This window comes from Anguilla rostrata, chromosome 5 (assembly GCF_018555375.3).
Source record: "Anguilla rostrata isolate EN2019 chromosome 5, ASM1855537v3, whole genome shotgun sequence".
Taxonomy (NCBI): domain Eukaryota; kingdom Metazoa; phylum Chordata; class Actinopteri; order Anguilliformes; family Anguillidae; genus Anguilla; species Anguilla rostrata.
Genome location: NC_057937.1, coordinates 20,957,817 through 20,971,696, shown reverse-complemented (window position 1 = coordinate 20,971,696; position 13,880 = coordinate 20,957,817). Strand labels below are relative to the sequence as shown.

General features: G+C 40.3%; 1 long non-coding RNA gene across 1 annotated transcript; it reads left to right on the top strand.

Moving 5' to 3' along the window:
• The first annotated feature begins 1,713 nt into the window (after positions 1-1,713).
• LOC135256104 (uncharacterized) lies at positions 1,714-3,870 on the top strand. Its single transcript, XR_010330376.1, has 2 exons — positions 1,714-2,066; positions 2,314-3,870. It is a non-coding gene; the product is annotated as an uncharacterized LOC135256104 (long non-coding RNA).
• The last annotated feature ends 10,010 nt before the right edge of the window (positions 3,871-13,880 follow it).

Sequence of the window (13,880 nt, the reverse complement as noted above, 5' to 3'; positions counted from 1 at the left end):
TATTTACTGGCAACAATAAAGTAGCTTTCTCAAGACTATGTGCCCTGTTTCGAATAAATCAATCAGCCAGGGTAAAAGTACATTGCACAGCAGTGATACTCAAATTTAGTTTTTCATCATTTTCATCCTTTCTTTCGTTTTATACCAGGGACACTATATGAGTGGAGTCTCTGGCCAATAACTGAAATTAATCAATTATCTATCAGGCAAAGAAGAAACTGAGCAGTCCCCTGACCTCCATGGTATCCAGCATCACAGCTCTGTACTGCTCTGCACTGCTGGGAACTTTTTATCACCGGTTGACTCAATGTAAGAACATGGACGAATGCTTCTGTGATTGGAATCTAGGAACAGGTCTCTTAAATTAAGTACTACTGTCCTAATGACACAAAAACTGTAAGAATATCAGACACACTGCAATAACTGCTCGCACAATGTCTAAAGTCAAGTTGGAAAAAAGTGAAGCAGTTAAGCAGTAATTTAAATAAACTGTGACTGTAGATAATCACATATCGTAATTGACCAAATATAACTTGTATATTTCCCTTAGCTCTTTAATTGATTTACACAGTTCTGTCTTCCATTACACAGACACACATATTTTATTGGCTTGAAAATTTCTTAAGTCTGGAGAAAGGTTATAACACAATTATTTGCACACTTCCTTCAGACTTAGAGTCTTTGATACATATGCAATGATCAAAGAAACCAATTACAACAATGTGTAGAGTCATTCCTGTGCTTTAAATACTTGATTGAATAACTTGTTTCATTGCTCAGCTAGTTCAGTGAATAAAAGTGGGATGGCAGGATAGCAAAAAAAGGCAACATGGAACATCAGAGGTATGAATTGACCAGAACATATCAAATTAAATAATCCTTTGGTGATAAAATTATTTACAAATCATTTTGTCATTGTATTTGATTGCCTTGACATTTATTTACTAACTAGAAAATTAAACAATTAGGTTCACTGCAATTCAGATCAGTTCTTTTATCAGTTCACTGCTGATTTCACTACCATATTCATCAATTTGATGCAGCTTTCAACACAATTACCCACTGATGTAGCTTACTCCTATGCACTCAACAATCGACTGTTCTTGTTTTGATTATTCAGCTCTACAGTCGATGTGCCAAGTCTCCTTATAATAGATGCAACTTTTGGACTGTAGCTGCAGTCCAGCTGCAGGCTTTTGAGCTCACCTGTTTTTGCACATGGTATTGGTAAGTGTCTGTTATGGAAAAGATGTTTAGTGTATGAGTTCTGTGTGTCTAGCATTTAGCTCAAAAAGGCTTTACATTGCCACGCTGTTATTAGCTGGTAAGTAATGTTTTACTGGTCTTGTAACCCAAAGGTCACAGGTTTGATTCTCAGATTGGACTCTGCCGTTGTGTCCTTGAGAAAAATACGTAACTTGCATTGCTTCAGTGTATGTCCAGCTGTATAACTGGATGCAACGTAAAAAAAAAAAAAAAGTTGTATAAGTCACTCTGGATAAAAAAGTCTGCAAAGTGCTTATAAAAACTATACACCGACTTTACACACCTCATAACATCCCTTAAACAATCTCAGGAATGAGCAATTGCCTTCAAGGTCATACAATCATACTTAATTGTTCAGCACCTGTGTGGAATCACAACAATTGATAGCTTGAATAAAAACAGCTGTTTGCTATGGCCCTTCAGTTTGCAAGTGCAGATCCACACAAAGACAGCAGCTTGGGATCAAAAGGCTTCCTAAACAACTCTGTGATGAAGTTGTGGAAAAGTATACATCAGGTGAGGGATATAAAAAGATTTCCAAGGGTTTGAAGATACCAAGTGCAAGTCCATCATTAAGAAGTGGGAAGTGCATGGCACCACCCACAGTCTGCCAATATCTGGGCATCTATCAAAACTAGATGACTGGTAGAGAAGACACTTGGTCAGAGAGGTCACAAGGAACCCAACAGTGACCTTGAAAGACCTAAAGGGTTTCATGGCCAACAGAGGAAAACGTGCATCACACAACAATATCAAATATTACACATATCTGACCTGTATAGGAGGCAACATAGGAGGAGGTAAGAGCGGTTGTCTGGCAGTCGGAAGGTTGCCGGTTCGATCCCCCACCCTGGGCGTGTTGAAGTGTCCCGGAGCAAGACTCCTAACCCCTAAATGCTCCCAATGAGTTGATTGGTACCTTGCATGGCAGCCTTTCACCATTGGTGTGTGAGTGTGTGTGTGAATGGGTGAATGAGAGGCATCAATTGTAAAGCGCTTTCGATAAATGTGCTATATAAATGCAGTCCATTTACTATTTATCTGTAGGATCCTGCAACAAACTGGAAGAAGGTTTTGCGACCAGATGAAAATTTTTGGCGTGAATGTTTGCCAAAACTTAATACAGCCCATTACCAAAACAACACCATCCTGACTGTAAAGCATGGAGGCAAAACAATAATGTTTTGCAGAGGTTTCTCAGCTGCAGGGAATGGGGTAAAGTGAGGGGAGGGGAGGATGGATGGAGCCAAGTACAGGGAGATTCTGAAGAAGAACCTGGTGAAATCATCTGCAAAACATATGAAAATGGGCTGAAAATTCATAATCCAGCAGGTCAAGCATAAGGCCAAAGCTACGACAGAATGGTTTGCTTGGAGCAAGGTGGAAGTTCTGGAGTGGTCAGAACCCTGACCTAAATCCCATTGAAAATCTATGGAATGACATGAAGGTTGCTGTCCATCAGTGAAAACCAACCAACCTCTCCCAGTTTGAATAGTTCTGCAGAACAAATTGGGGGAAGATTTCCAAATTCTGGTGAGCCAACCTTGTGGGGAGCTACCCGAAAAAAGTGGTAGCTGTAGTTGCTACCCAAAGGTGCTGCTAGCAAATGACTCTGGGGGGTGTATACTTGAGAAATTAGGAAATTTCAGTTCTATCCATTAAATTATCTCTCTTTTAAAATGAAAATTATTTCACTGCATTTATGTGGTATGTGGATCAGGGAAAAGAAGTCCCATTTATATCCATGAAGTTTACTGAATCTGACACAACTAAATGTAAAAACTTTAAATGGGGGTGCATTCCGTTTAAAAAAAAAAAATAAATAAAAAAAATACAATGATACAAGTATTTGTAAATTTTAATTTTTTTATCACTGAGGGATTATGTCATTTCATAGCATTTTTATACTTCTGTAGTAAATTGCATTTTATTTACTGCACCATTTATTTTGATTGCATTTTATTTGATTCAATGTTCAATTTAATTGCAGTTTAATTGATTCAGTATTTATTTAATAATAATAAATACAGCAGATCCAGATGCAGTGGAGCTTTCGCTGAAGATTTATTGTCACCAAGCACATTTGTCTGTGTTCGAATGCAGAGACAAACATGTGTGCCTTGTTAGGATGTCCTCTGATTTCCTGTAAACAGGCTCCACTGTGCATTGTGGAGCTGTCAGTAAATGGTTTGTTCCATGTCTGTCCAAAGAGCCCAGACTCTTCCAGAAAAAGCAAAAATTTAACAATAATGATTAAAAGATTGTGTAAGCTTGATATTGTGCATTTATGCAAAGAAAAAAAAGAAGAAATGCTTTATTATTTCTTATATTCCACAGCTGGTGACCTTTATCAATAAACTGTTCCAACATTATTATGTTTATGTAAATGTGCCATATTCACATGAAGAGTGGAAAAACACCACTTTCACCATAACAAAAGAACCGTTAAGCCCAAATAACGTATTATATTTATTATGGTCTTAACCAGAGTGATAAGTTCTTATACCCTGGTGGCCATCAGAATGGCTGCTTCTCTTATCAGGTGTGCACTTAAGTGGAATTAAAGGGGGCCTGGTTAAGAACGCATTCATCCGTGAGTTTAATTAATATTAAAGGAGTGGCAGACACAATATCCCCTGCTGTATTTGAAATCTTAACCCCCCGAAACCCTCATTAGGAATACTTTTCATATCTCTCGCCTGCACCAGTCTAATCTGACGCACGTGGCTGTGACCAGGTGAAAGGCAGTGCTAATTCGGCGTTCAGGCAGGGTATGTGTTAAGGCAGGGGAGACAAGTGGAGCATACCGTTGGGGGCTAGACTGTGACCTGACAGGGATTGCTTGGCAGGGTGTTAATTAGGAAGGTGGGCCAATCCGCTGGTGTTCGGCGTCCCATGACAGGGCAGCATTCAGTTGTTTTGTGCATGCCCAATAAATCACCAAGCAGGTCCAAAGCGTCAACCCCCCCTTCCTTTTTTTCATTGTTATTTATTCCAAGGACAGTATTAGCTGGGTCAAATTAACTAATTATGGATTGGCTCAAAGTACATCATTTTCTAAATAATATGCTCCATTTCAATCTTGTATTCTGAATGAATTATATTTTCATGAAGGATATTGCTTGCATTTGTGGGTTCATATGTGCATTTGAATATACTGACATATGTATTTATTCATATTTCTGAAAATAGCGTGCTTATGAGGTGCCAGGGTCATTATCTGTCATTGTTAAAGCATGTCCATGAATTCAATGCAACATTCTTCCTGCATCACAAGTTACTGAACAACTTTCAAGACTGCAGAGCTCACCGAAACGTGTTAAGAAAATAAATAACAATTGCCAATCATAGTGTGAATCCAGGGGTTGGTTTCAGCACATGGACCATCACCCAGTGTACATTTTTGTGGTGAAAAGTTGGTGAAATACCATTTAGGCATTCAGGTGAAAACCTGACTACATTCAGTTGAAAAGCGTAAATCTTCTAGCCGACTAGGACATAACCCTGTTATATTCGGTTAAAACCTAAGCTATATAGAGGATAACCTAGTCTGTTTATTTCAAAACATTTCTACCCCTGTAGATGTCTCGATTCCAGACTTCTCCCATAAGCTCACTGGGTATCTACTTGCTTTGGCATGATTGAAATTAGGTGGAATTTTACCTCCACATTGACATTATCTGTGACATCACACTTATTACTCAGCAATGCCTTTGACATCACAATGCATTCTCAGCAGTATGTCTGACATTACAATTACTTTTCAGATTTATCTTGGCAGCCATATGAAAGGCAAAGGATCCAGATATGTCATAAATCAAACAGGAACTAGTTTCAATATTTTATTGGGAAAATATGTTGTCTCCAGTTAGGCATAGCTAAGTGAAAAAACAAACAAATATGGCAGTATACAAAATGTCAATGCATTTAATTATTGGGCATCCATGATTTCATATTTTATTTGTGGTGAACTTACATTTGAACCAACAGCTGTCAAATATATTTACAGATTGTATTTAATCATCAGTAGTCGGAATTTGACCGTGCTGCACCTGTATTCATGTAATTCAAGTTCTAAAATAAGAGGGACCATATGACCATATACCTGTACAGCAAGACATCTGTCAGGTAAACAAAAAACACACACTCACCCAGCACCATTTAAAACCAATGCACAGAGTGAAGCATTGGTCCTAAATGTGAATACAAATTCAGGAACGGTATCACATATTACAAGAATAGGAGCAGTACTGTGTGGTTTCACACTCTCACTCACCCCTCTCTCTGGATAACTTGTGTAGCATCTGTTTTATTGTCTGGTGCAAACAACCCCAAGTACACTATAGGCATAGGCATAGCCTGCGCTGTATAGTAACCAGGAGATGTCTGGACCAGGTCTCTTTGTCTAAAGCCAAGGCATCCATCTTATCCAAGAAAAGAGCCCGATTTAGGTACAAATTTTTGTTTTAGCCCAGAACTACGACAGCTGATTCAACTAATTGACTAATCATGGTCTTCAATCAAAACCTTGATAATTACAATCAAGTGTCTTTGGCTATGTTCAGATTACAGGATGAAGTGACCATAATACAATTTTTTTGCCTACATGTGACAAAGATCAGATTTTTTTCTGAGCTGTGTGAAGACACAAAACTGATCTCTTCATATCCAATTTGGCTACTCTCATAAAAGGTCCTAGATACACATGCGATCTATGGGGACCACTGAGAACTGTCAGAGCTGAATTCATGTGGGGTTTACTGAATGTCACACTTCACTGTGCAGGTGCAGATCACTGTCGTCATTACCCAGTGTTGGCAACGGCTCATAAAACATAAAACAACAGTATTATGTTTAATGCACTCATGCACAGGTCTGTTTGCACTTACATAAGATGTGGGCCACTCTCAAACGTGAATGCGAACAGTCAATGCAAAAGTTTGGATCCAAAATCTAAATTGAGCATTAAGGACAGTGATGTGATTTTAGCTGGGCTATAACAAAACCCTGCACCCACACCAACCCTGTTTGGAAAAGACTGGACAGCCCTGGGCTAAAGCATCACGCTTTCAGTCTGCTGGCCCAGTGTTCTGGGCATCATTTGTGCTTTATGTGCAGTCATAACTTTGTTTTGGAGAAACGTAATAATAAATGTCACAATGTGTAAACAGCCATGTAACATAAATTGAAAAAATAAAATAAATTGAAATATAGAGCACATTTCTGTTTTCTTCAATGTAATAAAAGAAAGATCCAACATTAGTTTCCTTCGGACCCCATTCAGTGAAAACTGAAAACATTAGCTCCTTCCTAAATTTATATTGTTAGTGTGAGGAGGAAAAAAAAATCAGCCCCCTTTTGCATCCATTTAAAGATGCAGACGCCATTCTCATGTGCAGCAGGCAAAAAAAAAAAAAAAAAGGAAAATGCTGCTGTCTTCAGAATGTGCCCAACCTTCAGTTTAACCCCCCCCCCACCATTATGCTCAATGGAGTACGGCCTTTCCATTGTTAAAGACGCTGCATTCCATTTTTCCTGGCGAAAGGATTTCATTAAAATCAATGCATTCCGAAGGCAAAAGGTAATTTTGGGACACAATCATGCTAACTGTGTCTTCAGCACATAATTCTGCTTAATGGAGGCATTTGAATATGTTGGTTGAATGCAGCTGCTAGGACCTTGGAAAACATCCTATTTACCTACCGTCTAGTGCACTGTTCTCACCTAATGGACACTAAATTAACAAATAAATGTACTGTAGCTCATAGTATACCATCAGTTGCTACATCAGCCTGTTTTTATTTCAAGGAGATATCTGCTTAAGATATTGGCCCCAGCACTAAAAAATGTATTTTTTCATTTTATGGTGACAAAAAAAAAAAAAAAAACACAATCCATTAAAATTTTGCTGAATATTTTCTGACATGTTAATTGATAAATATATCAACTGTTTTTTAGAAAGACGGTTTATATAATGTTTGTTGAATAGTACATTTGTTGAATAGGGAGTGCAGTAGCCTTCAGAAAGTGTACAAGTCAGCACACCTCATTGTAAAGAGACTCAGTGTGCAAACCAACTGAGCATATAAATTACAAACACATCTTTTTTGTGATATATGTAATTTAGTAAAATCTTTTTCCTAGGCTCCATCAATCTATAATGCTTTGTGCTTTGCCTCAACTTGGTTGTCAACTGTAATGAAAATTAAACAAATAAATACTGTATTTTTGAAATCCTCGTCAGCAAAGGCGGGCGGCCTCTAAAAACTGGCGTTTGTAGCGGTCCCGCAAAAGGAGGGCGGGGCTGACCTGTCAGATGACATCTTCATCAGTGAAAGGAGTGAAAAAAAATTGTGTGCATGGGTCTGCGTGGGCGTGTGCACTTGTGTGTATGTGTGTCTGTGTGTGCTTTGTGGTGGTGGGAGTGAGATTTGGTCATCAGATTCAACAGCGGCAGATGAGTGTTGGTTGGGGGTTATGGGGGGATGTCTATTGTGACATGTGCAACAGAGACATAATGAATTATATTATAATCACAATACATGTTTGACAGGAAGAGAAAAGAGATATTTGACTGAGGGGGATATGGGAGAAGACAGAGCGCCGTTTCCATTGAGAGTGTTTTAACTCACACACATGTCAATACCAAACACACACAACAGACATCCCCCTGAATGGGGATGCATTATATTCCCCAAATAAAAGCAAAAGAGAGAGAGAGACAGAGAGACCCTGACCCTCCATCCCGGTTCAGGCGCAGCCACATCTGGAAGCAAAGAGGCCTGAAATGTAGCCACGACGGCAAAGGAAGAAAAACGCGATTCCCCTCGTGCCCGAGCAGCAGAGACCCTGTGGGCCGGTCTACGCGTTTTCTCACTAAGAGGCCGATCGGCGGTAATTCACAGAAAGCTTCAGACAACGTACCACCTGTCAACCAGTGTGTTTCATGGTCCCTGGTCTTCTTCTACATTTTCACACCTGGCGTGCAGGGAGGTGGGGTACCTAACACAGGGAGCACATCTGGGGGAAAAAGACAAACACACATGAAAAAAAGTAAGAATACAACCGTGAATAAGAGAGAAACAGGATCGACGGGTGAGAAGATGAGGGTGTCAAGGCTTTGTGTATGTTGGGGAATTGGGGGCAGGGTGTTTGTGGGGGGCTGTGTGTGCTTGTGTGTTGTGGAGGTGCTGGATGGGGGTAATTTGCAAATGAGAGATAATAGTGAAATAAATTTGGGGGTGGTTGGTTTTTGTGTTTCGTGTGTTGCCGAGATGAAGGAGGTTTGTGCTGAAACAATGTGTGTGTGTGTGTGTGTGTGTGTGCGTGCATGAGTGTGTTTGAGGAGTGTGGAGTGTGCATGTGTTCTGGAAATGCTGGCCTGAGAGGGTGGAGACATAAAATTGGGGGGCAGGGGTTTTCAGAGGGGAGGTGGCGGTGGAGCTGGCACTGAGTGACTACTAGACGGGGCTTTGACGGAGGTGTCGGAGAGTTCAAACAAAATGAAGCCCGTAGATTAGCGGAGCACCCCTCTGTGACAGGTGTCATCCGGGGGGGGGGGAGTGCAGTCTGTCACTTTGCCTGCTGCCAGTCTTCATGCAGGACAGGAGGGGGCGAGGGGCGAGCAGCCTCCCCTCACAGGGCACACTGCACCCAACATCCCCCTCACCAGTCAAGCAGATTACACCCCCACCCGCACCATCGAGCTGTGGACAGTGCCAGAAGGGACTGCAAGCCAAGCCGCGACCCAACCATGCCTCACTTGCACATAAAGCGTTTTTTGTTTTTCTGACAGGCTTTTAAATATTATAATCCAAGCACACAGTGTGGTGCCAATTTTTAATGCCACTTGTATGTGATATACCATAATGTATGGGCATGAACTGATCTTTAAATCTTTTAAAGGTGATGCCAAAATGTAATAAAAATACATTTTTTGTTAAGGGTTATGCCAAGTATTTATTGGATTCTAATTTTACAAAGTCATTTAAAAATAACTCCTTTTCCCCTTTGGTTAACATCAGCTGTACCCTTCAGTATTCACATTGTCTTCTGAATGAGTTTCTATACTAAAAGCCATCAGTCATCTTAAGATACTGCTAAAACTCTGAGACTAGAAGAATAGTTTCATAGGGTTTGTTTGGAAGAGAGAGGGTCTTAATTTTATTGTAGGACTTGTAGGACATGTTCTAGCCCTTTCCATATCATGCATCAGTCTCACAGTAAATGGTGTCACATCACCCTACTGACTTGCAGTATTCCCTCTGTGTGCTACTGTTTATAGAATTACACCCACATCCAGTCACAGCATGAACAGGTTCAAAGAAATGTGTAAATATATGGAACTCAGAGGATGCAGGTGGGCACTTGTTGTGCAAACCGTTGGTTTTGCTCTGAGGGATTTAAGTAGCCATGTCCCCCTGCGTCAACACCCACTGCTACCTGTTCAACACCTTAGCCATCTGACCCACCGGATGGACAAAACTCCACAGTGATTTCATAGTAGCAGGCAGGATCTCTTTCGTGGGTAGGGGGAGGGGCTTTTAACACACAACAGAAATCCCCCACCCCTCCTGCCTGAAGGTTCCACCTGATAATAATAGTGCATTATAGCTACAAAGTGCCTTTTACAAGCTTAAAAGCACTTTTTAATGAACAGCAAAGATTGCCTCAACTACTACCAATGTGAGGCATACCACCTGCCATTTTTTCACCAGTGCCCTCGCCAAACATAATTGCTGAGGTGAAGAACAAGATAACTGTTCAGTGTTTTAAATGATCTAACAAGTCATAAATGGCATTAAATATCCATATACGCTCCAATGTACATTTTGAATCCTGTTATATACAATACGAAACAATAAATTCAATGTTTATGCTCCAGAATGAACAAAATGAGCCTGATCAAGATGGCCAAATAACAAATTAACAAACAGAACATAGCACTGACAAACCAAAAAAGAGATTTCAAATCGAAACCACAAAAAATATGGATATGGCAGTGATTAGCAATGGTGCCATTTTCCTTGTAGACAGAAGAGTACCCCCTGTTGACTGCCTCAGCACCTGGAGGAGAGTGCGGTTCAGAAGGCAGTGGGTCAGTGAGCATGCAGCACAGAATGGATGCACATGGTGGGGTCCAGTAACACCAAGAATGCAGGAAAATAACATTTCCAGTTTTAACCAGCACAATCACACTAGCCTACATTAGGGAGTCAAAATATTCATGCTGCTAAATTAAAAAAAAAAATAAAAAAAAATGAACAACAGAAAGATAAAGGTTAGGTGTGTTGTGGTGCTCTGTCAATTGAAAGAGCTGTTCAGCATAATAATGGGACTGACTGACATCAGGGTAACCAGTGGCTTAACCAAAAGGCAAACTGTTTCTATCCAGAGTTCTGAAACCAAGGATAGCAACAGGAATGAAAATAAAGCTAATGTTAACAGCAGCAACAGCATAAATACCGTGGGGTAATAGAAATGCAGCAGTGCTTGCAAAGAAAAGGCTAAACGTTTACAAACACTGTTAATGTACACAGTAAACCATTAGAGAACAAAGCATACACTGAAGCCCGGCGACCTGGCCATTTTAAGAGTGAGGTTTATTCATTTAACAAGACCACGCAGCAAAACTAATGTTCTGGCTGAAGCATTTTCCTGAAGTAATAATCATCAAACATCCGTGGATATGCTCTCCTTGCCCTTTCCTTTTAAAACTGCGCTGCATTTATTTTTCTCATCTTTTTTTCATGTGGTAACTGTAGGGCCAGTACTTTTGGGAAATGTTCTGGATTTTGGTACAGTTGTGCTTGTGTGCATAATGAGACACGTCCCATGATGTTTGCAAGACTCTACTATTGAAGGACAAGCTCCCGGGCATTCTGTGTCTGTGTGTCACGAGCCCAGAGATGTATTACCATCATGTACAGAAACATCATAGTCAATGCTCATTGGTTTTATACCTTATCCTTATTAATATATGTTGATTTTAATATATGTACGACTGTTTCTAACTGTTTACATCTAAGGGCAATATTTGCCATACATATGCTTATTTATGATGTGGTATACCATGAAAAGTGATTTCAGTTCAATCAGTGCATGTATCCACCACTGTAAGGCAAACAACCTCACTTCATGAGGCAAACTTAATCGTACAAATAATTATGAAGTTTATATAGCTAGCTTAGTCATTAAAAAATAAATAGAACACATCCAGCTGAAATCGGTTGAGTAATCTTCTAAACGTCTCTCCTCCATGTGAAAGGCCGTCAGCTCACAAAGTTACGGTTTGTGCATTAATGCTGATCATTGCAATTAAACTTGCAGTGTTACTTTTCCATGGAGCATTGCATTCATAATACGGTTCTTTGCCACATATATTCTCATATATCCACCAAACATTTTTTATTCATATTCAGCTATTTACATAAATGGTTTGCCAGTAAACAAGATATTTTCACTTTTTGTATAAAATGCATATTTTCAAAGCAAAAAAAAGTGATTAAAAAACTAACGCACACACACTCAAGGGAAAAACAATGGGAAGAGAAGAGACCAATTTATGAAAAGACTCTTTTTTTTTTTTTTTTTTAAACCAGCTTCTCTATTTAGGAGACCTTTTTGTGGTACCCTCCAATGAAGCACATTTATTTTTCTCAACACGTACAGTGGGAAATATTCAGCAGCATGTAGGATATTGCGCCAGTAGCTGTGCTGGGCAACAAAGAAGCATAATAACTCATGAGTGACAGCTCATTTCACACTCTCTAATGGCTTGACACTTGGAGCACACCAGGGTGCAGTGCTGAGGTGGAGTGGGGCGGGGGGGGTGGTGAGTTGGGGGGTTAGGGTCGAGTATATCCCACAGATACAAAGTTCCACTGTAAGCACATCTATAAGTGTCTGTGTGGTCCTTCAATTCCAGTCTCAATTTCAGAGTATATTGTTTGCATCAGAGTTGTAAACGTTTGTCTTTAATGCTGGTATTTTGTTTTATGCTATCATTTGTTTCATTTTATTTTTATTTTTAAATCATTTGTTTTTATTTTTTAGGGAAATCCAGGTTGTTGTTTAAGTAATGTAAAAAGCTTAAAGGCCAATAGAGAAAGAAGAAGATAATGCTGGGTTTTAGGGAAAGAGTTTTCACTTGAGTGTAATTTTACATTTGCCATTAGCAAATGTAACTGTTAGCAAAAGAGAGATAGAAAAAAGACACACACACAAAATGCCTACACAAAATGATAAATCTCTATCACTGCTTGGCACATATGTACACACTCTTTCACACACACACACACGCATACACACACACACACACGCACACGCACGCACACATACACAGAGAGAAATATCTGTGCTCAGTGTTTATCCTGACACAGAGCGATTCCAAGCCCAGGCTCTTGAGCCCATCTCCTGTAACAAACGCGCCGGCCCCTGCAGCTGTCGGCGCATTATTGCACCCCAGCAGCCCCGTGGAAGCGTAGCAGGTACATAACATCATCACATAATTGTGTTGTGACACTCTGAACCCTGCGTTGATACATAACCATGTTAATTTTCTGATAGTGCCTGGCTCAGGCCGTTAGGATGCGGGAGGGATGAGTGTAATTTCAGCCACCTACACCGCGGCGGGAAAAAAGAGCAGGTCAGCCACTGAATAAATACAAATTAAAACTGATGCGCGACTTGTTTACGCTTGACCAGCCTGTCCACTGAGCCAATGGTAAACAGGCTGGCTTCTCCATTTACACTCCGTGTCCCTGCAATCAAAAAAAACTTTAAAAAGAAAATAAAGGTTCCAATGGATTATATTTCATATTTATCTGTCTGTTTATAAGCAATTTACACCTTTGTGTGAGTCAATTAATGTGGACAATATTTTCATTAAGTATTTCATAATACTTTGAGGAGTAGAAGTACAGAGTAGCGTAGAATTACTAACACTGAAAGCTGGTACAGAAGTTCATACTTGCTCTTCTAGCGTGTAGCTAGGAGTGTGCACTCACTCAAAGCAATATGGGAGTGTGCACTCACCACTAAGAACACATACATAGGTTTTCACATGTTTAAAGAGCGGACAGATAGGAAAGTGCACTCAATCTCGAGGAGGGCAGATACAGCTCACTTAAAAAGCAGGAGGAGAGCAGATAGAGCTCACTTAAAAAGCAAATAGAATTGTGCTCTTACTCAGAGAATTGGCATACAGGAATGTGAACTCACACTATGCAGGTAAGCAGGAGAAAGGTGTGTACACTTACCATGAGAGGATAGATTTTCAATGAGGGTAGCTAGGAGTGTACACTCACAGTAAATAGATGTAGAGAGGAGTGTGTATGTGTGTGTACGTGATTGTGTGTGTGTGTGTGTGTGTGTGTAGGGGGGGTCCCAAAACTCAATCAGAGCTGTATAGTCTAAGGTGGATATAGGGTGTGTGTGTGTGTGTGCGTGGGTGTGAGTGGGAGATGAGGGGGCAGGCAGGGGACAGCTACATATGGAAACAAGCTGATTGGTGTGTGAGCCTGTCTGAGAGACAGCTTCATTTAGACTTATGGAGAGGGAGGGGTGTGTGTGTGTGTGTGTGTGTGAGGGACCAGTGCGGCCGTCCCCCCTGA